We start from the raw sequence: 4871 nt of genomic DNA, 5'->3' as shown, positions 1-4871 counted from the left end.
TTTTTTACAGTGTTTATGTTAAGGATTTTATCCAGTGTTTATTTTAGAATGAATTCCTGGTGATAAGTCATTAGCATATCTCTATGAAAATAAAAAACATAGCATATCTAGTAGGTCGGTTTATTATGCGTAGTTCATGAGTGAAATAAGTTTAATACTGTCATACTTTAAATTGACCACTATTACTAAAAGACCAAGCATTATTAGAACTAACTACAGTTGTGTAATGTCTTGGAATTGGCAAATATTTTTCTGTGGATTATATCAGTTGTTCCTGTAGCATCCCATGAAATATCAATCTTACAAAAACGATAAATGACTCATGCACATCAGTTATTTTTCAGTGCCTTATTAGTGGTTTCTCACCACTAACTTATTGGTTATTTACTACCATTATTTATATACATTCTAGGCTTAAAAACATTAAATCAGTCTCCCAAAACCTTTTGTCTAGTTAGTGGCAGATATAGAACTTGAACTCCAGTGTATCTGATTTCAAAACTATGCTCTGAACCAAAATTCCAAAATCACTTTATTTAATTGTACTGAAAGAAGACTTCTTTGTGGGATGAGTAAATCTGAATGTTTAAGGAAGTGTAATGTCGGAGAAAAAAATATTCTGTGTTGCTTTAAAGGTAAGATTTCAACAGGATCAATGAGGTTGAAAGTGAAGCAAGTTTCAACTCAGTGTAAGATAGAATATTCTAATAACCAGTGCTTGTCAACAATAAATCAGGTTGTTTTTTTTTCCTCAATATTTTTTATGGTGATGAAACACACATAAAATTTACCATCTTAGCCATTTTTAAGTATACAGTTCAGTGGTATTAGGTACAGTCATAATATTTTACAACCATCACCACCTTCAACCGTTTTCATCTTGTAAAACCAAAACTTAATACCATTAAACAATAAGACCCCATTTCCCTTTTCCCCCAATGCCACTTCCTGACTGTGCATGGGAGAAGAATGAAGCACAAACTAGTCAGCTGCAAGAGAAAGGGATCAGGGGTCGACAGTAAAAAAGACTGTCGCCCCGAACAACCCTCAGTCTCATATTTATTGGAAATTAGGTAACAGCCAACAAAGAAGCCGGAGTAGGTTACACATTGACCATGAGTCTTGTAGATAAGAAGGAAGGCAAAATATGTCTGGCCACATAGTACCTGACCTATAGTGAACAAGCCCAAACAGAAGGATTGTTTGACTAACTTCAGGTGCTCTGAATCACACCAGGTACATTGCTTCTTTCTTTTCCCTGAGAGATTGCATGCACCTTCCAAACACAAGGGAAAATGGACAAGGCGGAGTCCCACCCTGAGCAGGCCGGGCATCCTCAGCTTCTCAGCTTCAAGGACATACATCATCCTCTCCCCCAGAGGCCTGTTGCCTGTACATGGTTTTCTTAAGGCTATATCTAAGCATGCTTGATGGCTAGTATAATTTCTCATGGGTTATATTTTAAGTAGTATGTTGTTCTAGGGAATGGTTACACCAAACCACTGGCAACTACCATTCTACTTTCTGTCTCTATGATTTTGACTACTTTGAGTATATATGGAATCATATATGTAGAATCATATCGTATATGCTTTTGATTACTGACTTATTTTACTTTGCATTATGTCCTTAATGTTCATTCATGCTATATCACGGGTCAGAATTTTCTTCCTTTTTGAGATGGAATAACCTTTCATTGTATGTATATTCTACATTTGTCTTAATACATCCATCTGCTGATGGGCCCTTGGGCTGCTTCTGCATTTTAGCTGTTGCGAATAACTCTGCAAAATGAATGTGTACATATGTCTTGCAGACCCTGCATCCTTTTGGATGTATACCCAGGAGTGAAGTTTCTGGATTGTATGGCAAGTCTGTTTTTATTTTTTGGAGCCACTCTCTTAGAGGTTGTGCCCACCAACAGTGTACCAACGTTTCAATTTCTCCACATCCTTACCAACACTTGTTACGACTTTTTTTTTTTTTTTTTTTTTTTTTAAATATCAGACTGTGTTTGGAAGGGTGCATGCAATCTCTCAGGGAAAAGAAAGAAGCAATGTACCTGGTGTGATTCAGACAATAATCCTTGAGTGGTTTTTAAAGGTTTATTTATTTATTTGGGGGGGCAGAGGGAGAAGGAGAGAGGGTCTTTTTCTTAAGATATTATTTATTTTAAAAAGATCATGAGTGAGTGAGAGCACAAGAATGGGGCGTGTCAGAGGGAGAAGCAGACTCCCTGCTGAATGGGGGGCTCTATGCTAGATTCTGGGACTCCAGGATCATGACCTGAACCAAAGGCAGTGGCTTAACTGACTGAGCCACCGAGGTGCCCCTTGGGGGAGAAAGGGTCTTTTTTTTTTTTTTTTTTAGATTTTTATTTATTTATTTTTTGTTAGAGAGAGAGAGTGAGCAAGCGAGCACAGGCAGACAGAGCCGCAGGCAGAGGCAGAGGGAGAAGCAGGCTCTCCGCCAAGCAAGGAGCCTGATGTGGGGCTCGATCCCAGGACACTGGGATCATGACCTGAGCCGAAGGCAGCCGCTTAACCAACTGAGCCACCCAGGTGTCCCACGAGAAAGGGTCTTAAGCAGACTTTGCTCTGAGCCCAGGGCCCAACAAGGGGCTTGATATCGTGACTCTGAGATCATGGCCTGAGCTGAAACCAAGAGTGAGATGCTTAACTGACTATGCCACCCAGGTGCCCCCTTAGGTGACTTTTAAATTATTGAAAATGGATTTTTCAGTACTACGCATATTGAAATAAATTAACTACAGAAAGTAAATGACTATGGAGGCCACACTCAGGTCTCTGTTCAATATCCCTCGAAGTCTATAGTAGATAGTTGTGATTAAAGAAGCTATTCTAGGAGCACCTGGGTGGCTCAGTTGGTAAGCCTTTGCCTTTAACTCAGGTCATGATCTCAAGGTCCTGGGATCGAGTCCCGAGTTAGGATCCCTGCTTAGTGGGGGAGTCTGCTTCTCCCTCTCTTGCTCCCTCTTAAATAAATAAATAAATAAATAAATAAATGACAACTTTTAAAAAAAGAAAGGAGCTATCCTAGTAATTAAACATAATTGTCATACTTTTATCTCTCCTCTGCTATAAAATGTATAAGGCATTCCCTAGAATACAAAACTGAAAGAACTGGTGCTTAGAAGCTTGTAGGGAGAATGAAGGCACCTACCGGAATGTACTGAGAACCTTGCCATCACGAAATATTACAGGTGTACACTACACAATGTGCAGATAAGTTGTGTTTTACAGTCAGAGGGAGCACTTTCATGCTGAACTCTGTACATAATAAGTAAATAATATATAATAGTTTAGGTTTCTTACCTCACATTATTTCCGTTAGCGGTATATGCTAAGGACAGTTTTACTGTTATTTCTGTCGCTGTTGCTTGATATGAAATAAACATCTTTGTGATTCTGTATATTTCTAACTCCAGTGTGTGTGAGGGACTTTTGAGCTTAATAGCCTTTTCTTATTATTTCTGTTATGAGAGATATATTAAACATCATATTCTTTTGGCAGTAAGATCAAGATGTTTTATATCTAAGAATATAAATATCTCTAAATTGCTTTCAGTTTCCCTATTTTCTTCGGGCTTCTCTTATTACTTCTCAGGACTGTTAGTTTTGTGTCTTCTCAGTTTTAATATTTGAACAGAGTCAAATTCTATTTACTTTTTTGAATTATTGTTTTTCTTTTATTATACAAGTAATACACTTACTTAGTAAGTAAATAATTCAAGGATCTCAGCGTACAAAAAAGAGCAAATTTCCTCTGCTGAGCTCCTGTCCCTTTACACAGAGCTCACCTATTTTCTCTTCTCCCAGTGGTTCTATTTATATCCTAGATAGTATATTTCCACATTAATTTGTTGTTATATCAACTGTGAGCTATAGATAATAGGAAATCTCTGTTATAACAGATGACAGGCTTTGGTCCAGTTACTATAACCTCGCCTTACTTCCCACCTCCTCCTACTGTTACCAGTATTTGATAGAATTTTAGTCAATTCCCTCCATTGATAGCTTTCTAATATTAATTTCCAATATTAATATGTTTAAATTCTTATTTCCTTCTCCAGCAGCTTTAAGCAATATATCCTGATTGCTCAACTTATGAATTCAGGATTTAGCATGTCTCAATGTCCTTCCAGGAAGGTCCACCTCTTAAATTTTGCTTTTTTTTCCCAAAATTATCTTAATCATGAAAGCTTATAAAAATGACATTATATTGCCTTTTCTCCTTCGTGTGCAGATTGATCTAAAAGCCGACAGCCAGTAAATATAAAAATGTGCATTTCCAGGGCACCTGGGTGGCTCAGTGGGTTAAGCCTCTGCCTTCGGCTCAGGTCATGATCCCAGGGTCCTGGGATCGAGCCCCACATCGGGCTCTCTGCTCTGCAGGGAGCCTGCTTCCTCCTCTCTCTCTGCTTGCCTCTCTGCCTACTTGTGATCTCTGTCAGATAAATAAAGAAAAAAATCTTTAAAAATGTGCATTTCCAAATAGTATTAATATATAACAGATTCTACGTGCAGATATGTAAAGAAAAAACAGACAACTCAAAGATGAGTATTTCAAATTCCTAGATGAAATAAGTTCTTTTTTTTACACTTAGAGATTTTCTAAAAATCATATCACATTTTTTTCATGACGACAGTGTCTTTTCAGTACTGTTTTATTATTGCTTTCCCCAGAGATTTTCATCATATATTTTCATTCTTCTTGTGCAAAAGAATAATACACCTTTACATTATCACTAATATCATCTTGTTGCTTTGTCATAAATTGATTAAAACAGACCCACAATACTTTTGAAATTATCCTTCCAAGAATCCTTTGTCTCTCTTTATATGAGGACT

The sequence above is a fragment of the Mustela erminea genome, chromosome 21, assembly GCF_009829155.1.
Source record: "Mustela erminea isolate mMusErm1 chromosome 21, mMusErm1.Pri, whole genome shotgun sequence".
Lineage (NCBI taxonomy): Eukaryota > Metazoa > Chordata > Mammalia > Carnivora > Mustelidae > Mustela > Mustela erminea.
The sequence above is the reverse complement of the archived record's forward strand: the minus strand, read 5'-3'. Positions refer to the sequence as shown.